Below are 12,432 nucleotides of genomic sequence, written 5' to 3' on the forward strand. Positions count from 1 at the left end.
GAGGTCAATTTAGGAATAATAATAATAATAATAATAATAATAATAATAATAATAATAATAATAATATCTGCAAAAAATGGCTAAGTAGACATATTACTGTGCGTAAGCAGGACAGAGGGAGCTTGGTTTGGGAACTGCGATCCTGGCCCCAAAACCTTTCTCTGCTTGCACTGCTGCAACAGATCAGATTCTTGCAGCAGCTCTGATGCTGAACGTCTGCTTGAAACCTCAGTGCTCGCACAGACAGACCACTGCTCCTTCCCAAACAGCATGTGCTTCCAAACTCAGCTTTTCTTAGAGAACAAAACTAAGTCATTATGAGTCTCTTGCATTTTAGTTTCAAATTAGAAACATAAACCAGTATAAAATGTACAAAATTAGACCACTCTCCTGATCAGTAACTGGCTAAAAGTAGTATCCTCAGAACTAAGCATGCTGAAAGACACATCGAGAAAACTGGAAATGCCTCCAACTCTTTTAATTCTCACAAAGGCACAAAGGAAAACTACCCAACCTTTGCTGTCTCAAATGGGGAGTCTAAATCAATAGTCAGACTTTGCTATAAACTGACTGACTTTCTGTGATAAAGAGTCATTAATGATGGTGCCTAAGCATGGAATTAGGTGCTTAAGTTTAGTCATCAATACCAGAGGATTTATGTTCAAGAAAGCCCTCCATGTACCCCTTCTTTCATGAAGTAATCTTACTCATTAAATGAACAGACAAAACTGGAGCAAAGCTTCCGTCCATATTTCCTTAAACACCCTGACTTTGACATGGCAGAAGCAGCAGACTGCTTTTGCAGACCTCAGCTACGAGCCAGTATGTAACTCTACATGTGATAGTAATTGAGGGTCTCAATCCCGCAAGTGCTCTGCTGTAAGCGTGAGCACAAAGCTGCCGGAGTTCTCAGCTTCTGGCATCTGTTCCCACTTCCACAGAAATCAGATGGGCAAAATTAAGTATTGAGGAAAAAAAAATCACAGACATTTAAAAAACATTCCCTGACCTTATTAAAGCCCACGTGATCTCTATTTATACAGAAAATAGCTCAGAAAGCCAGCATCTGAGAGGAGGAACTCTCATTTGTAGATTTTGGCTGAGGGCTGCCAAAATCAGCAGGGGAAAGGCTCCTTAGGGGTAAAAATTTCAAAAGCCATTAAGAGTCTTAGAAGCCTCAGTCCCACTGACTTTTGATCCCATACATCTTTCCAAATTTGCACCCCAAATCTGGAAACTACACTGTAAGAATAACTTTTAATCCAAAGTTACAAAATTAGGATCTAAAGTTTTCAAAGAAGTCTTCAGGAGTCAGAGAGGAAATGTCAATTAGGTGCCTACTCCTTGGTGAAAATCAGTGAGGTAAAATTTACCTGTTACTTGTACTTTAAAAAAATTCCCCTTAGGACCATTAATTTTATTTAAAGAAAAAATGTAACGAGAAAATGTTTCATATGGGCAGCTATAGCTCAAATACTTGTTCAGCAACTGAACTAACTATAATTGAGTCTCATGCAGTCCCCATGAGAAAGCTGCTCCTAGTATAAGATACAAAGCAGACTATGTCCACCTATTATTTTCAGTACACTTAGGACTGCAGTCTTATTGCAGATCTTGTTATGTGCTGTTGCTAAAATGACTTCCATTCAGAAACATCAACATTTGCCAACCCATACCACACAAATGCAATAGTTATTTCCTACTGTGAGCTTAGGGAGAAACTGTGGTATCCCAGACACCACGGTGTGGTAAATATTGAAAATTAGTGGCCTTTTTATAATGGACATTTTCATCTAATCCAATCTGTTCCAAACACTTCCAGATAAAAAGACAATATGCCAGAGTCTGTGTCTAAGTGGTTGGTTCTAACATAATCATCTTATTCCATCCTGTGATCACAGTTTCAGCAAAAACACTTGATGGCTTCCTTTCTGATAGCTGTAGGAAGTAGTAATGGACTAGAGCTGTGATCAACTCCGACAACTACCTAAGGAAGTAGCTCCCTATAGAGAAAAGAGGAGGGAAAAAAACCCCAAATACAACCTCTATATTTGTATTTTTTAAAAGCTAACTCATCTCAAAGGGCCAAGAGCTTCCCAGGCTGCACTGGGTAAAAGCACTGCCAGCAGGTCAAGGGATGTGATCCCTCATTCTTCTCAGCCCTGGTGAGGTCACACCTGTGTGAGTGCTGAGGAGCACTGTGTCCAGTTCCAGGCTCCCCAGTACAAGAAATACCTCATGCACCAGAGAGAGTCCAATCAAGTGTCACAAAGATGATTAAGGGAGCCAGTCTTCTATCATATAAGGAGAGCTTGAGAGAGCTGGGGCTGTGCAACCTAAAGGAGAAGGCTCAGAGGGATCTTATCAGTATGTACCTGATGGGGGAAGGAAAGAAGACAGGGCTATGCTCTTCTCAGTGGTGCTCCGTGAGAGGACAAGAGGCAAAGGCACAAACTGAAATACAGGAAATTTCATGTGAACATAGTGGAAAATGTTTGCTACTGTGAGGGTTGCTGAACACAAGAGCAGGTTACCCTAAGAGGCTGTGGAGTGTCTGTCCTTGGAGAAACTCCAAACTGACAGGACACAGAGCTGAGCACCATGCACTGGCTGACCTTGCTCTGGGCAGTGGGGTTGGATTAGATGACCTCCAGAGTGGCTTCCCAGCCTCAACTATTCTGTGAAGCTTTCTTCAGTGAGAGGCTGTAGATCACTTGTCACTCTTCTGTTCTATTAATTTCTAACCATTTTAGCCTTAATTGCTATTCACTTGCATTGCAACAGAAAGTATTTTAAATTTCAAGACTATCAAAGTATTAATTAGAATAGACCAGACCAAATTTTACAGATTGCAAACTGCACAGCTATTAAAAATGAAGAAACCTACTTTCAAATTCCACTGTAAAAAATTTCAGAATGTTTAAAATGAACATTTTAATGTCTCTAATGTAATTTTTACAAAAATATTTCACTGCTTGCTCTTTCCTATCAAGATGCTAATGCCTACTTGTAAATGAGACTCAACATACGGTGTTGTATAGCCTTCCTTAAAAATACCACTAAGATGAGAAGAAGAGAACAACTGTTCTACGTTTTGGAGACATTTCTCCTTAAATAGTGTTTATGTACTGCAAGCATCCCTTCCATAAACAAACCAGGTCTTCGGAACAAGTGAACACAATCTCTGAAGAATCTTTACCAGCTTCTATTTCTGGTACATGATGCACTGGGAATTTTAGGCCAACATGGGCATATGGCATCCTAGTTTGATAGAAAACATTTCATGGAATTCAAGACAGAGCCACAGTACAATGACTTGACACCTTAAAATCGGTGATACAACACAGGGTTAAAAAAAAAAAAAAAGGAGAGAAAGAAAAAAACAGAAAAACAAATATTTCCTGATACAATACTAGAGGCAGTAGAGGCATGTAAAAGCACAAGAAAAAGGAAAGTCACAGTAACTGGTATGCACAAAGGAATACTCTGAATCCCCTGTTAATCAAGCTTAACCCTGTTAACCAAACTGCCTTTACCTCTTTTTTTTTCTTTAGGAGAAACACCCCATTAGGAAATAATAATTAAAAAAAAAAATCCAAAACAAACCAACAAACAGCAAATAGCAAACAATATTTATCTTAGGAACATTCATGAAGGATTTGGGGCTCTTCTGCCATTGCAGCCTTAGAAGCTGGTATGCCCTCTGTTCTTTCTCTACTCATTCACATCTGCCCAGAGAGAATACTGTTATTACTGCACAGCAGTGTTTCCAGCAGCCCTAGTCTAATTTTTCCCTTACTGTTAAGAAAGTGGCTCTTAAATTGCTTAAGACACCAGCTTCAGAATCTGCATTGTCAGAATCAGACTGCATTTCACCAAAGGAATTGTTTCTAATGCAAGTGGCAGGGAGAGCTTACTGCTGGGGGCAGTCATCCTCCGAAATGGCACAAGCCTGACAAGAGCAGTAAGAGAGAAACACATAACTTAGTGGGGTTTTCCATCAGGACTTCTGCATGCCGAGGACAAAATGTACCCACCCTGTCACATACTCAGGCTTTAGTTCAGAGCACTGTGAAGGACTGAAAAACGGCTTTCAAGAAATCAGGCACCATCTGAAGTAGAGGCATGGAGAAAACTGTCCTGCCAGCCCACAGCTACCTTATTTTTCACATCCTTTGGAGTCTTCTTAAATGAAGCTGACTGTGCAGAAATGCCTTGTAAAACAAGCCCTCTGCTTCCTTTCTGAAGTGGCATCAGCGAAACAGCTCTGCAGCCTCGCTCCCAAGCGGCTGTGGCTGATCCATATGTAACTGTGAAACAAAAACCACAGGGCTGCCTGTACGTGTTCATGCGCTCGTGCACATCTTCGACACAGACTCAAAGATGAACTGATTGGTCCCATTCTACTAGTCAATTTATCAGACTTCAGATAAAAAAATGTCAGGAAACAGTTTCCTTTTTACCTTCCACCTGCCAGTATCAGAATTAATCTGATTTTGAAACCAGCCTGCAGAAGGCCAATGTATACAAATTTGAAATAAAAAGAAACCTTTAAATTTAGACATGCTGTATGAAATCACAGTTGCTACTTGTGAACAGTCTATATTCAAAGCCATTTCTGTCTTACTGATACAACAAAAACTGTCTTACTGATAGAACAAAAACTTACTGATAGAACAAAAACACACTTAAGAATTCGCTTTTCAATTTAATGTAAGTTTTCTTTACCAGTGAATGTCAAATTGTTTTCACTCCCTTTCTTTATCTTTATCACCTACTGGAATCTTTAGAAGTGAGAAGGAAAAATATGTACACCAGAAAGGAGCACATTTATAATGACATGCCTTTTTTTTTCTAGAAGAAAAAAAATAACCTTCCATTTCATCAGCATCTTTGCCAAAAGCCCTTTCAGAAACTGAAAAGAGAAGGGACTTTATTTCCTACGTGTATTTTATAGAAACATTTTTTGGTTCTGTGTCATGGACTAGGATTTCACACCTCAGGGGTTGGTCGTATGGAAATGGACATGACTGTGGAAACTTCATGGCTGTGAAACCCTGATAGTAAAATCAGCAGGAAGATGAGGAAGGTGTGGGAAACACTGAATGATTAATGCAGTAACAACTTCTGGACCTTTAGAGGGGATTTTGAGATGGCTTGAGATGCCAATACTACCTGACTATGACCAGCATCCTGCACCCTCTAAAGCAGGCTGTAAATCTGGACACGATACAGAGGGAGTACTGCTCTTTTAAATAATGCCCACACATGTAAGTGGATGTGACATGTATGGATTTTTATATGGAAAGATCTTTCCAAAATCAGGGTGCAATTACCAATGAGTTATACCTCCCAGAAATAATTCCTAGCATATAAATACCGGGCCCTGTTTCCTTTATTAATAACAGTCTGAGTTAATGAGGGAACAGCTTCCAGAAGTTACTATAAGCAGTGCAAAGCTAAGCAACTTAGCCACAACATTCAGCAAATCAGTGCTTTGCAACTGACTCTTCCAATGCCAAATCAAAGGCAAATCCACTCCTATTTCATACTCAGTTAACCTACTGCATTAAGTACAAGGAAAGCAGAAGACAGTAGAAAATCTACATAGTTATTGCTGACTTGATTCCAGTCTGTTTTCAACACAGTAGAAAAAAAATAAGATTAAAAACTGACTGCACTGAGGGGATTTTTGCTATGGTAGGGGTAATTCTTGGCTGATTTTATATGGCCTTGCCATCTATCTTTGGAGCCCTGGCATAGGTGCGGCACAACCAGAGCAGACATGGTAGACTTAATGTTGAAGATGGCCTGCATAATTTTACATTTCAAGAATGACAGGCCTGAAGCACAGACTGCCTGCACAGCCAGGGCTGTGATTTCTCCTACATTTCAGTGATTAATGGCCTTGTAATGGAATACAAGTTTCCTACAGAATGTTGTAATCTCCCTACAAATTTGGTCTTGTCTGCTATTTACTGGCAGGTTGTAGGAGCAGCAGAGATCAGCACTGCTCAAAGCACTGGGTGCAGTCCCAGGTACAGAGGGGAAGGGGCAGAAGCAGCTGGGCAGCATGTGATACAGCTGGGCAGGACTGTCACCATCAGCTGCTGGCACCAAAGGGCCCTACAAGGGCTTTGAAAGAGTGCTGCTTCCATGGCAGGGACAAAAGAAACACTGGGAAACCATACTTCGGGCAACATAACTCAACAACTGGAACAAGCTATTTTAAAGATGTGTCAGCCTTAAAAATGCCTAATCCCAGCCCTCATTTCGAAGTGTTCCTGTGGGACGTATTTGCACACACACACACATGCCACCAATAAGCCAAGCAACTCACGCCGTTATAGTTCATTTTTGAATCCAGCGCAGTCTGTCAAACAGCTACCAAGAGCAGAGTGAGAATGAAATTCCTCCGTTTTTAACAATGATTACTCACAGAAGGCAAGATGGAGATCCCCTTGTTTATCACAGAACCACGTAAGATTACACATATATTTAAGCAGCAAAGTAGTACCGAAAAAAATGAGAGAGAGAATCTCAACATGTAACTTCAGAAGACATCACTATGTTCATTACTGAAGCAATAAGAAATCTAGCATTCACCTAGTAAAGACTCCTAGCCACTACCTCTTCTGAGTTTATCCATTAAACACTGCTGTCCTGGATAGAGTAAATAACTGCCAGGAAATCTGCTGATACCTCAATATTCTGGTATTTTTAAAACACACAACTCTTTTCATGCATGAATATCCCTTAATGTGTCTGCTGGAGATTCCATGCTTTGCACAGACTTGCAAGAAGGGATGTTGGATGATGCTTCCATTTCGCTCTTACGTTTTAACAGATTTTAGTAATAATTCTGATCAACTAGTGCATTCCAGACTTTATTGCACATCTTTCTTTTTCCATTTCTTCCATCAACCAACTAGTTAATAAAAGAATAGGAAGAAAATGTGTGTGCAATGGATAGCACAGCATTCCAATAAGACACAGAAGTGGACAAATAATATAATAGTTGGGAATATCAAGCAAAAATGTTAACATTAACTAGGTTTACTTTTCACACTATTTAAATACGAAAAATTGAAGTAAGAAGTTTCTTTATTTTAGTCTCAGCTAATTTTGGGCCACACTGAATGTTAAATAAACTATTATTTAATCAAATACAGGCATATTAGTCTCACTCCTGCTGACAACTTCAATTAGAATATTTTTGCTTCATATAAAAAAAAAAGAAAAAAAGCGCATGATCTTTAAACTACTATGGCTTCTGCACAACATCTGGTTACAATTTTTTATATATTCAACCATCAAACTTCTATCTCCACACAACAGTTTACTCAAGATTTGTTTTAATTATCTTGCATTTCAAATTTCATATGGCTTTGAAAAAGGGGTGAAAAGATCACTCATGATGCAAACAGATGCAAACTGAAAAGGACTATACATTGAAAGATGATTTTGAAACAGTTTTTAAAAATGAAAAAATCCTTTCTATCATTGCCAGGAAACAAGTGCTACTTTAACTGTTTCATTACACAATACCTCTTGGCTTGTTCATTAACGATTTTAATGGGTTTTAGCTGGATTCTAGGATTAAGGCAACCCTTATTAGCACTTTCATTGGAGCCATACAAGTTGCAAATATGTTATTTTCTCTTTTTCTAGCCAACGCAACAGTGGGAACACTGTACTTCCAAAAGTGCTTGTTTAAAACAGAATGCACAGCAAAAAAATCATCTGAATGTGATAAAGTAAAAATAAGAATGAATTTTATGGCAGCACAGAAAAGCCTTGCTCATACAAAATAGTAAAAAAAAAAAAAAAAGTTTTAATGTATTTTAAGCATGGGAGAAATCTAATTTATTTTCATGAGCCTGTTCACCTGTGCAAAGTTAAGCACATCCACAAGCTTTTCCAAGACTGGACCCAAGACAAAAATTAGGAAAATACCTAGGGTTCTGTTTTTATTAAATGTTAGAGCCTCAGGCAGCAAAAAGGACATAATTATATTTTTCTTAAACAAGTATAGGGGTGCTACATCAAATCAATTAGTTATCACTACAGATAGAAACTATTTGTCTTGTTGTAGTGTAATCACTGTAAACTGTGGAGGATATGAAACTTCTTATTCATTTATTTGCATTACATACATGGATTAATAGGAAAGCATTATGGAAAGCTGTTATTTATTTTATGAGGTAACTGCTTTCAAATACAGTAAATTAAACATATTTTTCCTGTTTTTCTATCACTCAGCATCCATCATTCCAAGATAGGATATTCAAAGAAACTTCAGAGTTTTCCTTTTGCAGATTTCTTCTGATGCCATGCATGGATTAGTTTAGACATGGAAGGTCATATTTTATTTTTTCCTCTTTTTAAAGATGCTCCAAAGAAGCCAGAAGAAGACATAGCTGCAAAAACACAGCTTATAACCATCAACTTATAAACAGTTGTGTTTCATGGACTCAAATTCTCAGACAGAAACTCTCTTGAGTTTTGTACTGGAGCAACACACACAGCCTCTTTAGAATTTATTTTTAACGAGGAAACTTCATTTGAGTATTAAAGAGGGCCAGAAAATACAATTTTCTTTTGGTTCTGTGAGAAATTCTGGAATCAAACGCATGATATAATCATGTCTCTAAACGGGTGACCACCAGTGACTGAAGCATATACAATACACGCATGAAAAAAGCCACCAACCCTTTTCAGTCCATGGCCAACTACACCAAAATGAGTCTCACCTCTGGAGCCTACTTCATTTAGTCAGGAGGACCTCTGAGCCGGCCACCTCACCGAACTCCGGACACTGCCTCCACTGGGATTGCAAGAACTGCTAAAACACTTCCCCTCTAAGGGGTAATATTTGACACTTTGCTTGTAACCAGAAACAGGAAAATATTGAAGAATGGAAAACTCTAAGAACATGAACACCACTGATAAAAACAAGTCACCATTTTCACAAAGCCTTGGTTGGCACAGGGGATGATAATAGAGATGAAGAAACTGTATTTTATTGGAACCAGCTTCACAATCTTAGGTACAAAATCCTGCAGCTCCCTAAAAGACATGACCGATTCTCCGGGTTACAGTTGCCACCTCAGCCTCTCAGCAAAGCTGGTTCATGTTGATTAAAGTGAGGAGACATGAATTGTCACTGACCTCACTGACACAGCCTGTGAACAGGGGGCTTCAGTATTCCCTGCCACCTTTTATTTCAGGTATGAAGAGCAGGATCACAATTCAGAATAAGAGGAAGCCAGTGGTAAAACCTATTGCATGTGAGCCTCCTGCACACAATCCCCACCAACAATCCCAGGGTACATTTGGAGAGTGGTGGGAATTCAGACACACGATTTTGATTAATGTTAATGCAAGTTGTGTGGCCAAGTCCCTGTACACTACTTTGTGAGCTTATTCTAAAACTGAAATATAATTAAGGTTGAAACACAAACCAAATAAGGCAGGGAAATGACACTTCATTAGTAACCTATTGGGTGCAAGCACCATAGGTAACCTGTTGCAACAGTGTAGTACTATAATAAAATGTTTGAAGTGTTTATATACCACCACTCTCAGCTGTTTATGAAAATATGGTAAAGACATCCAGACACAATTGAAAAAAGCTTCTGCAACTATTTAAATTATTTCTATAGATTATTTAGTTGTGGTACTGGATTACAAGATTCTGCATACTCTTCCCAGTGACACTTGGAGACTAGCACATTTGATCTCTTTGTAAATTTATACTAAGGAGAAGCCATGCATAACACAACAGACTGCCAATAGAGGAGATGAGGAGCTGAAGGGAGTAGGAATGCATTTGAGGAGTTTCTGTTTAGTCAAGCTCATAGGTAATAGATTAATGATCTAAAAGATTGTTTTCGGTTTTCCCCCCTTGCATAAATCTGTATTCCAGATCCTTATAATTGTGAATACCAAATTTGAACTCTAGAGTGAGAAAGGGGGCCATGCATAGTCCTTTGTCCCTAGCACAGCTTTTGCAGATGACTGAACTGGCATTTCTGTGGTTATTCTCTTATTCCTGCTCTGTAGAAAACTGCCAAGCCAGTTCTGGTTTGGGTCTTTTAATTGTTTGGTTCTTTTTGTTTGTGTATTATTATTATTAACATTAATGCTATTATTTCTGTGGACTGTGCGCTAAGGTTTTTCATCTTTCTCCATCACTTAAAACCCAATGGAAAGTGGAGTTCTCTTAACTCTCTCACGGAGGCAACAGTAACCTTTTTAGTAAAACTCAGTAGAAGCTAGCAAAGAAGCTAATGGCTACAGATTATAATCAGCAATAACCTCCTTTTTGCAGTCTTTGCAGTGTAGAAAGAATGGGGTGGTTTTGTGTGTGTACATGTGTGCATGAACAGCGTAGGGGAAAGAGAGGAAGTGACAACTGATAGCAGCAATATTCTGCTGTGCTTTACAGAACACAGAGATCTCACAATAGCAAGCAGGCAATGGTTCTGAGATTGAGCAAATTTCCTTATTATTGCTAAAAGCAAATGCAATTGAAGACACAAAATACAATTCAGTCCTTCATGTAAGATTTAGGATTGCTATTATAAACCTCAAGCATTTTGTGCTGGCATTCTGGACACGTGTAATGTTGTTGCTAGCACTAAATTCAATGCTTTTAACATATGTACTACAAAACAAAATCTGAGAAAAAGAACTGCTGCTTAACGGAAAAATATTAGGGGAGTAAGTGTTAATCTCTATTACACATCCACTCATTATACTCCTTGCCATACTTCTAGCAAGTTCAGAAGAGAAGACTACTAAGATAAATTTAACTTGAAGTCTGTAATATTACTTTATAAGCACATTTGGTAGACTCACATAAAATGTCCAAGTAAAATGATCTAAATTATGACAAAGATTTTTTTTTCCTTTAAAAACTCATTGAGTGTGTCTTATATAGAGTGGCTTTTCTTTAACATTATGGTCTCTTTAAAAATGGATTAGAGGTACACTGTCTTTTGACATACTGCAAGAAGCAGGAGTGTGCAGACAGCTCAGAGGATATAATTTTTTCCCTCTAACATAAAAAGATGTGTGAAGTTACTATGGCTCTTCAAAAAGGCCTAGTAATTGAGCCTGGTTATGGTCTCATTAATGTGCAAGTTTCATTTATCACCTTCTTTCTTTGAGGATTATGTGCATTGATTCATCAAGACTTGTGACACATGGTTTTCATTTGCTCTATTCAGTACTTCTTTTTAAATCAGTTTGTACTAGATTCTAAGAAAAAGTCTGAAAGTAAATCACACTAGCCTCCTGAAAACAGAAATGAGAAAATTTCAGCTTTAAAAAAAAAAAATATATATATAATTAAATGCATTTTCATTCTCTTTTCATGCTCTTTATATGTTTTTGTTTTAAGTCAGTTTAATAACATGCTTGCTGCAGTTACTCGTAACATAAAAAGAGCAAACAAAACAATGTACACTGAACAGGGGAGATGTAGTTGTCTAGTAAATTCATTATTACAAAAAAGCAATTGATTTTAATTCATGTAAATGCAAGTGACAAGAATAACACAGGCAAGGTCTTTTCCTGCTGATCTACAATATTCATGATAAGTTGTACAGTTTAATAATGAGATGTCCTCATATAAATTTCCTTCTGCCTTCTTTTTTTACTTTGCTTTTCTAAAATATGTATCACTTCAAGTATTTCCATTCTGCATGTCACTGGCAAATGCCAAAAATAGAGAAAGAGAGATCTGATAAAGATAAAGCATGACAAAAGTTTCACGGATAATTGCCTTCACATATCCAGTTCAGCTCTCATCTCTCCTAATTAGCCTCATTACCATACCTTAAGACAGACCAGCAGTCACTCAAACTCCCCGTTTTTTCTGTCAAAACTATTGCTGACAGGCAAATGGACAACACATGCACTGAGTGAGTCTATTCTAGACTATTCTTTTACAAGACTAGCCTCCAGCAGAAAACACTAAACAACAGGTCTTCAATAAATGTATAATGAAAGTATACATACAGTGTGTGAATACTCAATAAATTATTGTTCTATTCATTGCTCCATCATTTCTTAAAATGAGGACAATAAAAAAAGAAAAATCATTCTCCAGAATATCAACGAGATCAAACCATTGCAGTACTTCACTATTACTGATAGAGACTTTTAGAACAGCTTCGCCACAGTGACTGAAAAAAAAAAAATCATTGAGTTCTGTAAAGTTTTACTACATCGGTACAGTGCTGCTTTCAGCATACCCACACTATCTCAGGAAGCTTTTCTGTTTTTACAAACCATATTCAAATGAAAAAGCTTCATCCCCATTGCTCATACTCATTTAAAACTAGCTCATAAAAAGTATCCACAAATAGTTCACAGGGGCACTAGAAATACTGTAATATTAAACTCCACTGAGTATCAAAACAT

At 37.9% G+C, this 12,432-nt stretch overlaps 1 protein-coding gene across 3 annotated transcripts in view; it reads right to left on the minus strand.

Moving 5' to 3' along the window:
- TRPS1 (transcriptional repressor GATA binding 1) overlaps positions 1-12,432 on the minus strand; it is a 210,520-nt gene that overhangs the window by 15,926 nt on the left and 182,162 nt on the right. The gene's annotated exons all lie outside the window — the stretch shown is intronic.

The sequence above is a fragment of the Aphelocoma coerulescens genome, chromosome 2 (genome assembly GCF_041296385.1).
Source record: "Aphelocoma coerulescens isolate FSJ_1873_10779 chromosome 2, UR_Acoe_1.0, whole genome shotgun sequence".
NCBI classification, from domain to species: domain Eukaryota; kingdom Metazoa; phylum Chordata; class Aves; order Passeriformes; family Corvidae; genus Aphelocoma; species Aphelocoma coerulescens.